Source organism: Humulus lupulus, chromosome 3 (assembly GCF_963169125.1).
Source record: "Humulus lupulus chromosome 3, drHumLupu1.1, whole genome shotgun sequence".
Classification (NCBI taxonomy): Eukaryota; Viridiplantae; Streptophyta; class Magnoliopsida; order Rosales; family Cannabaceae; genus Humulus; species Humulus lupulus.
Window position 1 is genome coordinate 233700212 of NC_084795.1, and position 15078 is coordinate 233715289.

A 15078-nucleotide genomic window follows, 5' to 3' on the forward strand; every position below is an offset into this window, starting at 1 on the left:
AGGTCAGAACACAGAGAGCCAAGGTGACTTGCGTGACCATCTGAACGCTCGAAGGGAAGAGCAAGGAGAGCACCATGGGAGTTTCCAATCGCCAACACTCAAGGGGTTCCAGTCACCGATGTTCGAGAGGCCCTAGTCACCAATGACCCAATTCTTGCCCAAATCGAGGAACTGAGAAGAGTGATCAAGGAGATGGGTAGGACAAAGAATGGTGAGACCGCTTTGAATCCAAGAATGGCGAGCCCGCTTTGAATCCAAGAAAGCGAGCCCTTTCTCTCTTGTCATTGCTGACTCACAGCTACTTGAAAAGTTTAGGATACCACTGATGGTGACCTACGATGACAAAGGAGGTCCTTTGGAGCACATCAACAACTTTGAGATTCAAATGGAAATTCACAAGGTGTTAGACAATGCGCGATGCAAGGTTTTCCCAGCCACGTTGGCTAGGGCTGCGAATCTATGGTTCTTGAAGTATCATCCCAAAACCATTTTCTCCTGGGAACAACTCACTACAGACTTCTACCAATAGTTTTATGTTGCATGTGTCCATTCTCGTGAGGCTAACCACCTCACCAACCTGAAGCAGGGCGAGAAGGACACTTTGAAGGACTATCTCATGAGGTTCCAAGAGCAAGCCGCTCGCACCACGATGGTCGGGGATGAGGGATGACTAATGCCAATGAAGAATGTGTGATTTCTTGGACCGCACAAATAAGTTCATCAAGCTAGATGAGGCGATAAAGAATGTGGAACCGAAAAAGACTAGGAACCATGGTCGAATGAGTGGCGAGGACCGAAAGGGTAGCAAGAATAACAGTAACGGGAAGAGAGTGAGCAGTCACCAAGTATCCCACAAGTAAGGGATAGACTACAAGAAGCCAGCAGAAGGGTAGACAACTCGAATACGAGTAGCGCTTCACCAACTACACCACCTTGGCCCGGACACGTGAAGATATCTTCATGGTGATCAAGAACCAGGAGCCATACAGAAATCCTATCCCAATAAGGAAGGATCCAAGAAGACATGGCCATACCAAGTATAGTCGCTACCATAAGGACCACGATCATGACACTAATGAATGTCGTCAACTAAAGGATGAGGCAAAATTCCTGGTTAGAAAGGGACATATTGCCTGTTTTGTCAATCGCCACCAAGGCCAAAACCAGAACTATTGAAGAAACAACAGGAGACAAAGGTAGCGGTCAGTGCCAAGCTGGTCGTGATTGCCAGCCCACGTAGGTGAGGTGCTAGAAGTGATAACTATTGTTGTCATAATTTGTGGAGGATACTACCTCGTAAGGGACAGCAGCAACTGTTTGGAGAGGTATGCACATGAGTTGAGACATCGGATGAAAGACCAAGACATCATCTTCACAAGTGAAGACTCAAGACATGTTCACTACCCGCATAACGACCCCATGGTCATCACAACTCATATCGCTAACCTAAAGGTCCTAAGAGTTCTAGTTGACGATGGCAGATCCGTCAATATCTTGTACAATTTATGTCTAGATAAGATGAAATTTTCCGTTCGTGACCTCGCCCCATGCTCGACCATGATCTTGTTGGGGTTTTATGCCCTAATTAAAACCCAAATTCTTTGTAATCTCATTTTATTATCAATAAAAGAATAGAAATCATTTTTTGACTTGGTCAATCACTTTGCTCACATGTTTTATTTTCATGATTATTTGTTTAATATAAACTTCTATTAAATCCCGAGCATATAGCTGATCTTATTTATAGTGACGTAATCACAGTGGAATATAAATATGATTATATGTTCAAAAATAAGTTAGTCCTAAGATTAGTCAGTGCACCGGATTTACACTGACTTGCCAATCTACGATATGATCTACTTACACATTACAGTGTTATGTTCTTTCTAGAACATTAGCAAAGTAGATAAGATCGGATGTATTTGTTACATCGGACAGGACCGATATTGACAGTTGATAAGATAAGTAAACATACCGTTATTATCTATTCTAGTCATATCATATAGTTGACCATAGGTCAATTCAATCTCAATTCTGAGCGGTTAGTATTCTAACTGATTGTATTATTTGAGTTCTTTGACTTTTTCGTTACCAGCTTACCCTACGAACTAGCCCATACTTACATCTTGGGAACTCGGTAGTATAATTGAGTGGGAGTGTTAATCATAGATATGAACATCTATAGCTTCTGATGAAGAAGTGAAACGATGGTTTCCTTTTAGTTTGGTTCAAGGTGATAAATGATAGAGATCTCATTTCAGTAATTAAATTAGTTTACTGAAATATCATTTACAAGGAACTAAGTGTTTTAAGGATAAAATACAATGAGGGGTAAAACGGTATTTTAGTCCTATCCCATTGTAGACCGTCTATAGAGGATTGAGTGAAAATTATGGTTGTAACAATGGATAATTAATAGCGTATCTATATTTGTTATAGAGCGTTCTATGAATTCAAGAGTGCAATTCCAAGTCTATAGTGGAGTCACGAGGAATTAATAAGTTACTAAATTTATTTGTTAGATTTATGATAACTTATTGGAGCTTGATTTCATAGGCCCATGGTCCCCATTGTACCTTGGATAAAATCATCTAGATAGTCTCAATTAATTGATTTAATTATCAATTAGAATAATCAAAGTTGACCAAGTCAATTTTGGATAGTTTCACAGAGTTGTGTAATTTTGAGAAGAAAAGAGAAATTATGGCAGATTTATTAATTAAGATAAATTGGTATCTAAATTAATAAATAAATTTAAATCAAGGCTCAAATTATAAATAATTAATTTGATAAAGGATTTAAATAATTATTTAATTAATTAAATCAATAGAAAATAATACAGGCCTTGATGTTAAGTCCAATGAGCTTATAATCAAATGGGAAATTTCACGGGCCTATAGCCCATGATAATTTCGACCTAGGGTTTCAAAATGGCTGTTATTTTATTGATTTTTTAATTAAATTAAATGGCCTAAGTATTATATTATTTGTTTCTCTTTGAATTCAAATTTAGAAACATGTTTAGGCTATCTCGTATTAATTTGTTTAATATTAGATATACATGAAAATAAATAAAGATCCTGTATAAGTTTATCTAACAAATCTATGGGTCAAATGGCGAGGGTTGGCCCCATTTGGATCCATCAAGCTCCTGGGGACTCTAGGCAATCCCCCTCTGAGAGCAACTTCCACGGCAATATTCGTGGTCGTCGACTACCCTTTGGCATAAAACGTCGTGCTAAGATGCCCCGTACTCATTGATTTACGTGCTATAACGTTTGTTTGGCACCTCACCATTAAGTTCCCCACGAGCGAAGGTATCAGCTGCATGAAAGGAAACCAGCAAGAGGCGCGTGAATGCTACAATGTGTTGATCAACAAAGGTAGAAAGGGAAGCACTGCTTGCACCAACATGATCTTTGATGTCCAAGGAGTTCAAGGTATATAGGATTTATTCAGCAAGAAGACCACCGTGATGACAGAGACAAGTTTGATAGGCAAGGCTCCGAAGGGCAAGGCCACGATGAGCGAGGCCACCCCCAGCGTGGTCACCAACGCGATTACAGAGGCAAAGCCACCAGCAACGGCGACTGCAAATCTAGCTCCATTACTGATAGCTACTGCAAGGATGGTGTTGCAACCAATGGTGACCCAAGTTCACACACTTTATGAAAAGAATCCAAAAGCGGGGAGGAGTTGGATCCTCGCTTTGGGGACGAAGAGAGACCAGTTGGACTGGTTGAAGAGTTTGAAGAAGTAGAGTTGAAGGATGGTGACCCTACTCAAAAGGTTAAGGTTGGGAAGAACCTAAGCAGCGACGTAAAGGCTGACTTAATCCATTTCCTACAAAATAACCAAGACATCTTTGCTTGGTCCAACAGTAATGGTAGGCATCAATTCATTGATCATAAACCATTTCTTGAACATAGAACTAAAGGCACCTCCAGTCTGCCAAAAGTGACGGTCCCTAGACACTGAGAGGAATGAAGCACTGAAAGTAGAAGTAGAGAAGTTGGAAGAGAATGGCTTCATCCAAGAGGTCTTCTATCCCCTCGGGGTTCCTAATCCAGTGCTTGTGCGCAAACTGAATAGCACTTGGAGAGTGTGTATCGACTTTAGCGACCTCAAAAAAGCATTCCCCAAGGATTGGTTTATGCTCCCTCGGATTGACCAACTTGTTCAAGCCACCTTCGGACATGAGCTACTGTCGTTCATGGACGCCTACTGTAGCGTCCCAAATTTGCAAATAAGGCTTAGGGCCTTGATTAGTGTGTCGGGAGGGTAATATTTTGATTAATACCATGAGTGAGTGGTGATATATTTGTGATGCACGATCCGAGACAGTCCTAGGGAGCAGTTTAGCTAAATTGTCACAACGGGGTTGAATACCCGACTTGGGAGGAGCCTAGGGTTATTTTGGAAATATAATATGTGTTCGTGAATTACTGAGTAATGGGTAGTAATTTAGAAATTATTTTGACATGTCGGGATTAAATGGGGATTTATAGGGACACTCGAGGAATTAGTGTACAGAAAAATGGATGGTTTCTAGGACTTGCATCGTGACCATGTTCTTCAGGTGTCGCGACCCATGTGTACAAAAGGGCCTGGGGAGGCCTGATATTTCCCAGGCATCGCAGCCCGTGTCCTCCAGTAGGAAATAAAGGGAGAAAACGAGGTTTTTAGCTCGGGAACTTGAATGTTAACGCTCAGGAAGGATTCTACTACCCGGTTTAGTAGAATCCATGGACCCGGAGGCTAGATTAATATTCCAAATTTATTTATTAGTTTAAGGATGGACGGATGGTTATTATGAATGCATTGTTACTAGGTTTTCAACAAGGCTCAGATTAGGGGACTGTGCTCGGGATCACATTGACTTATTAGCTCGAGACACAGGTAAGAGAGCTGTTGTACCCATAGAGCAGGGCATGGTCCTATTGTTTCTGTTTTAGGGCATGACCCTATTGTTTATGCTTAATATATATCGTGGATATTTGTGATTATTATGCTATGTTATGCATGTTTGTGAGGGAACGACGAAGGCCGAGAACGACAAGAAGCTGGGTACGACAAGGGGCCAGGATCGGCGTTGAGCATGATGAGTGTAGGACGTTAGGTTGAGATCCCCCTAGGGTGTTTTATCCATCCTCTCGGTGAATACCGCGAACCCAGGGCCTGGTAAAGTGCCTTGGACGGTGTAGGCCGCTATGTGTTTAGCCCGTTGGCTGTTTTGTTGCATACTATGAATTGTTATAATATATGTTGGGTTTTCTTGTGCGCTTCGGCTCTCAGGTGCTTGATGGTGTAGGTAGGGGCAAATGAAAGGTCGACCAACCATGAGTACAGAGAGCATGGAGTGATAGGTACATGTTCGACCTACTTGGCTGCCAATGCCAGGGTTATTTTGGGAAAAGTACTGTAATGAATCGTTTTGTCTCTTAGGTCGACCTTAATTGTATTTTGGGTTGTAATTTATTTTCTAAATAGAATTTTTGGGATCCCAACTGGATAACTTTTTATGAATTCAATGAATGTCCAAATTTTTATAATTAATGTCATTAAACGAGTTTTATTTTAGTTTTGTCACACTTTTAACCTAAAACCTCGATTAGCGAGCTAGTGGCGCATTTTTAACTCACATAGTAATGGCTCTAAGGAGGTAGGGCGTTACAAATTGGTATCAGAGCGTGCCAAGGTTTATGGTTCCTGGAGATCGACCAAACATGTACGCTCGTTGCCAGTGACAAGCTCGACTCAAGGTTGGTTGGTAATTAATGAGTTATATGCTTAATTTCTTGCTTAAGTTTCCCTGTTTTCCTGAATAAATAGATAGAGCATGATGAATGTGTTGATATATGCATCATGCTAGGGCATGGCCCCCTTGATTGTTGTATGTAATGTGTGATATGTGGACCTGCTGATTATGGTAGAATGATGAGATTCAGAGGTGGTTTTGGATGTTGTTACCATGCCTGATGTCCAGCGTCATTGATTGTAAGCATATTGTAGTAATGCCTCGACGATCAATCAGACTCCGCGACAATAGGGTCAAGGATGACAACCAGAGTCAAGACCCTCCACCTGCCCCACTGAATTGGCAAGAGTTATTTTCCATGATGGAAGCTAGAATTCATTGAACATAAGAAGAGCTTCGATAGTTGAGGCAGCAAGCCCCTCCTCAGGGCATTAGGTTACAGGTTCCACAGGCTATGGCACCAGTGCCAACCCAGCCTGTTGTGGAAAATAGGTGGGAACCTTTGTATGAGAGGTTCAGGAAGTAGCATCCTCCCACCTTCGAGGGTGGCCTAGACCCACTGCGGGCAGAGTAGACGATGAACATGATTTCTTCCATCCTGGAGTTCATGAGAGTGGAAGGGAATGAGAGAGTAGCCTGCACCAGCTACATCTTGAGATAAGAAGCCCGCATCTGGTGGGATGTTGTGTCTCAGAGTAGGATTGTTTTTGTCATGACTTGGGAAGAATTCATAAACAAATTCAATGAGAAGTATTACAGTGTCGCAGTCCGAGCTGCGAAGGTTGATGAGTTTTCAGTGGGCATCAGGGTGGGGGAGACAACTAGAGGAGTTTCCCAGTGTGTCCTCGGTGCAGATGACGACAACAGGGAGATTGCAGGATCAGGGTTGCTTTACTTATGGGAGCATTAGTCACCTGAGGAAGGACTGCCCACAAGCCAGAAAAGAAGAACTGAAGAAGAGCGACAGCCTCACTCTTGCCAGAGTATTTACCTTGTCCCAGAGTGGGGTTGAGGCTAGTCCCTCGGTCGTGACTGGTCATATTTCTAGTGCTGGTTCTTCTTTTACTGCTAAAGTGATAGATCAACTATGTAGAACTAGTGATTAGTATGCTAGGGGATTTCAGACTTTGTTTCCAATTGGGGAATTGGTAGTCTCTAGGAGATGGGTTAGAGCATTTCCAGTAGAGATAGACAATAGGGAGTTGTCTATGGACCTAATTTAGTTAGCGATGGATGACTTTGATATGATCCTAAGGATTGATTGGTTATCAAACTATGGGGCGACAATTGACTGCAAGAACAGGATAGTGACCTTTGAACCGGAAGGGGGGGTGCCTTTTTTATTTGTGGGGATAGTGAGTGAACCACGAGTAACTATGATTTCGGTACTGAAGGATAAAGACCTAATGCAAGAAGGTTGCAAGGATTCCTAGCAAACATTGTGGATACTTCTAAAGTTGTTTCAGTTGGATCGGATGAGACCAGATTGGTATTTGAGTTTTCTGATTTTTTCCTCGCAGACTTGCCAGGGTTGCCACCACTCCGAGAGATTGAGTCTATCATAGAGTTGGCGCCAGGGGTAGAGCCAGTGTCTAGGACACCTTATAGAATGGATTCGGTGGAGTTGAAGGAACTTATGGTTCAGTTGCAGGAGTTACTGGATTTGGGAATCATCAGACTGAGGTTTTTGCCGTGGGGGGCTCCAGTTTTGTTCGTCAAGAAGAAGAATGGATCCTTAAGGATGTGTGTTGACTCCAGAGAGTTGAACAAGTTGACCATTAAGAATAAGTACCTACTGCCTAGGATCGATGACTTGTTTGACCAACTACAGGGGAAGATAGTGTTCTCTAAGATCGATCTTTGATCAGGCTACCACTAGTTAAGGATTAAAGAGGAGGACATACCAAAGACCGCTTTCCGCACGAGGTATGGACACTATGAATTCCTGGTTATGTCCTTTTGATCAACCAATGCCCCAGCAGCCTTTATGGACTTGATGAATAGGGTCTTTAAGGATTATATGCAAAATTTTGTGATTTATTCATTGATGACATACTGGTGTACTCTCAGTCAGAGACAGAGCATGAGCAGCATCTACGCTTGGTATTACAGCAATTGAGAGATTCTCGCCAAGTATTGTACCAGAGGTTAGGAGCTTTTTGGGATTGGTAGGGTACTATCGGCAGGTCATCAAGGGATTCTCTTGAATAGCCACACCATTGACCGAACTGAGACTTAAGAAGACTAAGTATGTATGGACATATAGGCGTGAGAATAGTTTCAAGGAGTTGAAGCGGTGGCTGATCACTGCTCCAGTATCGAATCTGCCATAAGATAATGAGAAGTTTATAGTCTCCTGTGATGCATATAGACAAGGTTTGGGGTGTGTACTGATGCAAGCTCAAAAGGCAATAGCCTACGCATCGAGACAATTGAAGGATTATGAGCAAAGGTATCCCACACAAGATCTGGAATTGGCAACGGTGGTATTTTCACTAAAGGTTTGGAGACATTATTTGTATGGCGAGAAGTGCGAAATATACACTTACCATAAGAGTTTTAAGTACTTCTTTACTCTGAAGGATTTGAATATGACAGTTATTTAGTCTAGGCAGATATCAGATAAGTTAGTTGAAGAGATGACTGAAGTAGGTATTGCGTTAGTAGTTGGACAGCTAGCCAACATCACTCTTTAGTCTACGCTCCTTGAGAGGATCAAGGATGCACAAGGGGAAGATCCCCAGTTGAGGGAACACATAGAGGGAGTCTTAGCCAGGGCTGCTAAGGACTTTTCTATTTTAGAGATGGGTTTATTGAGGTAAAAAGTTTGAATTTGCATTCTGATGGGTTCCGGTATCCGGCAAGAGATCTTAGATGAGTCCTATACCACTCCCTATTCTTTACATCCGGGTATGATGGAGATGTACCAAGATTTGAGAACCATGTATTGGTGGTCGGGAATGAAGAGGGATGTGGTTGATTATGTAATCAAGTGTTTAACTTGTCAGCAAGTAAAGGCTGAGCATCAGAGGCCAGCAGGGTTGCTGCAGCCTCTAGGGATCTAGAATGGAAATGGGAGGATATCACCATGGACTTCGTGGTTGGATTACCAAAGACTGTGGGACAGTATGATTTGGTGTGGGTGATTATGGATAGGTACACCAAGTTAGCCCACTTTTTGTCTGTTAAGACCACTTATACGGTGGAAAAGTATGCTGAATTGTATGTGAAGGAAATTGTGTGACTACGTGGGGCTTCGAGGTCGATAGTATCTGACAGGGACCCCACCTTCACTTCCAAATTTTGGGAGCGCGTATAGGAGGCTACGGGTACACAGTTGTGGTTTAGTACCGCTTATCATCCTCGGATGGATGGACAGTCCGAGAGGATGATTCAGATACTGGAGGATATGTTGCGAGCATGCGTGCTGGATTTTGGGGGATCATGGAGTAAGTATCTTCCTTTGATTGAGTTTTCGTACAATAATAGTTATCAGGCGACTATCGGAGTGGCTTCGTATGAGATGTTATATAGAAGATGGTGGAGATCACCCATCCATTGGGATGAGATGGGTGAGAGGAGGTATCTAGGTCCTAAGGTTGTTTAGACCACCAATAAGGCGATTGAGAAGATTAGAATGCAGATGCTCGCCTCCCAGAGTCGGCAGAAGATTTACTCAGACTTGAGGCGCAAGAGCGTAGTGTTTTAGGTCAGGGACCATGTATTTCTCAGAGCGTAGTGTTGGAGTAAGAGGAAAGTTGAACCCTAGATTTATTGTCCCCTTTGAGATTCTGGAATGAGTTGGAGAGGTAGCTTATAGATTGGCGATGCCTCCAGCTCTATTAGGGGTTCACAATGCGTTTCACATATCCATTCTCCAGAAGTATGTGTCAGATTCTATGCACGTGCTGAGTTATGAGAACTTTGAGCTAGATCAGGATTTATTGTATGAAGAGAAGTCGGTTCAAATTTCAGACCGAAAGGATAAAGTCTTGCAGATGAAGACCATCGCCTTAGTGAAAGTGTTGTGGAGGAGCAGCAAGGTGGAAGAGGTGACTTGGGAACTTCAGATAGATATGTGGGATCGGTATCCCAAGTTATTCAAATAATTTCGAGGACGAAATTTCTGTAAGGAGGGGATAAGTGTAGCGTCCCAAATTTGCTAATAAGGCTTAGGCCCTTGATTAGTGTGCTGGGAGGGCAATAAATTATTTAACTATGCTAATATGTGAATTTAATGATTATTTGATTAGAAATGCATGTTTAGGTGAATTAAACATGCATGTGGGCCCCATTTGGCTATTAGGGGCATATTTGTAATTTTAGCCCATTAAGGGCATAAATGTGATATATGTGTATATTGTGATTAATACACCGAGTGAGTGGTGATATATTTGTGATGCACGATCCGAGACTGTCTTGGCGAATAGTTTAGTTAAATTGTCACAACGGGGTTGAATACCCGACTCGGGAGGAACCTAGGGGTATTTCGGGAATATAATATGTGTTCGCGAATAACCAGTAATGGGTAGTAATTTAACAATTATTTTGACCTGTCAGGATTAAATGGGGATTTATAGGGACATTCGAGGAATTAGCGGGATGTGGAAAATGACGGGATTGCCCTTGGTCTTATTGAAGGATTAAGGATAGGCTTGAGGACATTTTGGTTATTAGACAACTAGGATAGACTTAGGCAGCTGAGACTCTAGGGTCACTTAGAGGGAAATAGAAGGAAAGGAAACAAGAATTCTCTTCTCTCTCTCTCTCTCTCTATGGTGCTTGAATATTTTTGGTGAAACCTTGAGGATACTAGGCTAAAATACTGGAGGATTGGACTTGTTGTGCTAGGGGATTAGCTCAAGATTGAACATATCTTAGAGGTAAGGGCCTAAGCTTAATCTATTATGTATAACTCTTCTCAATTCTTTTAGAATGATAGGTTTTCATGTGAAAATGGATTCTAAGATTAGTTTTTGGTGTTTGATGAGTGTATGGAGTTGTTTATGGAATTGTTGAGATGTTTAGGCTATATGAATAAGAATTCTAGGCTTAATTCTAAGTTTGGCTGGTGTTTGGAGTATGAATCATGGGTTCAGGCTTGGGGAAAACATGAGAAAAATGGCTGGTTTCTGGGTTTCTAGGACTCACGTTGCGACCTTGTTCTTCAGGGGTCGCGGCCCATGTGTGCAAAAAGGCCTAGGGAGGCCTGAGATGTCCCAGGCGTCGCGACGCAGGGCTTAGCGCGTCGCGGCCCATGTCCTCCAGCAGGGAGGGTTTTTCCCTCTATCTAGTAGCAGGTCATCGCCCTAAATTGGAATGAAAGGGGGAAAAGAGGTTTTTAGCTCGGGAACTCGAATGTTAAGGCTCAGGAAGGATTCTACTGCCTGGTTTAGTAGAATCCAAGGACCCAGAGGCTAGATTAGTATTTCGAAGTTATTTATTTGTTTAAGGCTTGATGGATGCTTATTATGAATGTGTTGTGAGTAGGTTTTCAACGAGGCTCGGATTAGGGGACTGTGCTCGGGATCACATTGACTTATTAGCTCAGGACACAGGTAAGAAAAATGTTGTACCCGTGGAGCAAGGCACGACCCTATTGTTTGTGTTTCAGGGCTCGGCACTATTGTTTATGCTTAATATATATTTTGATATCTGTGATTATTATGCTATGTTATGCATGTTTATGCATGTTTATGAGGGAACGACGAAGGTCGAGAACAACAAAGGTCGAGAAAATTGATGGCCGAGAATGGTGAAGGCCGAGAATGGCAAGAAGTCGGGTACGACAAAGGGGTGGGATCGGCGTTGAGCACGCTGAGTGCTGGCCGTTAGGGGAGACCCTCCTGGGGTTTTGTATACGCCCTCTCGGTGAAGACCGTAAACCCAGGGCCTGGTAAAGCGCTTGGGAAGGCGTAGGCTGCTATGTGTTTAGCCTGTTGGCTGTTTTGTTGTATACTGTTAATTGTTATGATATATGTTGGGTTTTCTTGCTGGGCTTCGACTCACGGGTGTTCTATGTTGCAAGTAAGGGCAAAGGGAAGGTTGACCAACCATGAGTACGGAGATCGTGGAGCGACGGGTACATGTTCGGCCTACTTGTCTGCCTCGGCCAGGGTTATTTTGGGAAAAGTATTGTAATGAACAGTTTTGTCGCTTAGGTCGACCTTAATTGTATTTTTGGGTTGTAATGTATTTTTTAAACAATATTTTTGGGATCCCAACTATATAACTATTTATGACTTCAATGAATGTCCAAATTTTTATAATTAATGTCACTAACCGAATTTTATTTCAGTTTAGTCACACTTTTAACCTAAAACCATGATTAGCGAGCTAGTGGCACATTTTTAACTCACATAGCAACGACTCTAAGGAGGTAGGGTGTTACACCTGCTCTGGATACAATCAAATAACGATTCATCCACTGGATCAAGAACACTCGTCATTCATGAAAAACATGGGCATGTATTGATACAAGGTCATGCCCTTCGGCTTAAAGAATGTCGAAGCCACCTATTAGCGACTAGTGAATAAGATACTCAAGGAAAAAATCGTGAGGAATATGGAGGTTTACGTTGTTGATATGCTAGGAAAGTCCAAGAAGGCTGGAGGGCACGTAGCTAACCTAGAAGAGGCTTTCGCCATTTTTCGCAGGAACAATATGAAGATGAACCCGGAAAAATGTTCATTCGAGGTCACTTACAGAAAGTTCTTAGGGTATATCATCAACTCTAAAGGAATTGAAGCAAACCCCGACAAGCTCAAGGCCCTTATCGATATGGAGTCTCCTAAACGAACAAATGACGTATAGAGCTTGACCGGGAGGGTCGCTGCCCTTATCCGTTTCATCTCAAAGTCAATTGATAAGTGTACTCCATTATTTAACCTCCTTAGGGGAAGCAGGAAGTTTGAATGGACAGAGGAATGTGAGCAGCTTTTCAAGCAATAAAACAGCATTTGGCATAGTCGCCCGTCCTGTCCAAACCCATCATTGGCAAGGATTTGTACTTGTATCTAGCCATCTCTGACCATGCATTGAGCACGTCATTAGTTCGAGAAGAGGGTAATGTACAACATCCCATTCACTATGTCAGCAAGCGAATGATAGATGCTGAGACGCGATACCCCCAGATGGAGAAGCTCGCTTACTGTTTGGTGTTGGCGTTCCTAAAATTGTGGTCGTACTTCCAAGCTCATCCGATCAAGGTGTTAACGAACACACCCCTTCAACAAGTCTTGCAACGACTTGACACCTCAGGTCACCTATTAAAATAGGCCATTGAGCTAGGATAGTTCGAGATCGCCTATAAACTAAGGAGGACAGTAAAGGGACAGGCCCTTGCTGACTTCATTATCAAATGCAACTGGCGGCCGGAGGAGATGGATGATGAGCAGCAACAGAGGGAAGACTTTTGGAAATTCTATGTGGATGGCGTGTCCAACGAACACAATGTCGGGGCAGGCCTAATATTAGTAACCCCAGAAGGTCACCATATCCATTGCGCACTGAGGTTTGGTTTTTAGGCTACGAACAATGAAGCAGAGTATGAGGCATTAATAGTGGGATTGCGCATGGCGAAGGAATTGAAAGCTGAGTGCCTAATGATCAGAAGTGACTCGCAACTGGTGGTCAGCCAAATCCTTGCCGAGTACCAAGCCTGCGGACTACTCATGACCACCTACCTCAATAAAGCCAAAGACATGCTTGCCAAGTTCTATCGCTACATAATCGAACAGGTCCCTAGAGAACAAAACTTCAATGTCGATGTATTAGCCAAGTTAGTTCTTAGCAGCGCCCAACAGCAACTCTGCCACAGACGACCTCATTGGCGATCACACCTTTGGCAACCTCACCATCAACGACCACGTCTCTATCGACCACGCCATTCAATGCTAATTGATGAAGAAGTAACATGGATGACCCCCATCGCCAAATATCTGAATGAAGGTGTCCTCCCATCAGATCGCAACTTGGCAAGGAAGATGCTTTACCAAGTAGAACACTATGTCATGCTAGACGGTCGCCTATATCAAAAAGGGCATTTGGTGTCACTATTACGATGTTTTACCAAGGAGGAGGCCCAAACCTTGTTGCAAGAGGTTCACAAAATATTTTGTAGTGACCATGCATGGGGGAAAAGTATCTCCAAGAAAATACTAAGGCAAGGTTACTTTTGGCCTACCATGAACGAGGACTCCATGGAGTACTTGAGAAAGTGCGATAAGTGCCAAAGGATCGCTGAAATACCGAGAGCCCTTCCTAATGAAATGAAGAAAATGCAGAGACCATGGCCTTTCGTAGTGTAGGGGATTGACTTGATAGGCCAACTTCCTATAGGCCTAGGCAGAGTCAAATATACAGTGGACGTCGTTGACGATTTCACTAAGTGGTGTGAAGGAAAGCCATTGGCGACCATCACTTCAAAGAAAATACTATAATTTTTTGTGAATAAAATCATTTTCCGCAATGGATTGTCGTACAAGAATGTGTCTGACAATGGAACTCAATTTGATAGTGAACACTTCACAAAGGTTTGTGTTTTCCATGGAATTGTGAAGAGTTTTTCTGCAGTGGCACACCCCCAAACTAATGGACAAGTAGAGGCCATCAACAAGACCCTCTAAGATACTTTGAAAAAGCATCTAGAAGAATCAAAAGGAGCTTGGCCAGACACACTTTCAGAGGTACTATGGTCCTATAGGATATCAGCCCGAACTTCTACCGGCCACACGCCTTTTGCGCTGGCCTATGGGTACAAGGTTATGCTACCCATTAAAGTAGACATCCTGTCACATAGAGGAATGAACTACGATCAAGGTAGGAATGTGGCACTCCAAGCCGAGACCCTAGATCACATCGAAGAAATGCGAGAGCAAGCTAACTTACAAGCGGCAACCTACCAACAAAGGGTGGCTCACAACTTCTATGCTTGGGTCAAGGACACAAAGTTCTCCATTGGTGACCTCTTCCTACGCCGCGTGTTCCTCAATATGTGAGACCCATCTGTTGGGGTCCTAGCTCCGAACTGGGAGGGCCATTACTTGGTAGAGGGAGTCATGTAGCCAGGCCCAATGGTGAGGCCTTCCTAAGGCATTGGAACAGAGAGAACTTGAAAGAAGTACTACTAGTATCAGGGTCGGTGCCCCAACTTTTGTAATCAAAGACCAGCCTCCAGGCGGTCACTCTTAATATTATTATTTTGAGATTTTGGGCGTCACTTTTTAGTGACCTCCATGTAATGGCCTATAGGCCATAACTAATGGGAATCAAAGTAAGCATCCTCGGGATAGTCTTGCTTCCTCTAAGTCCCCTATAA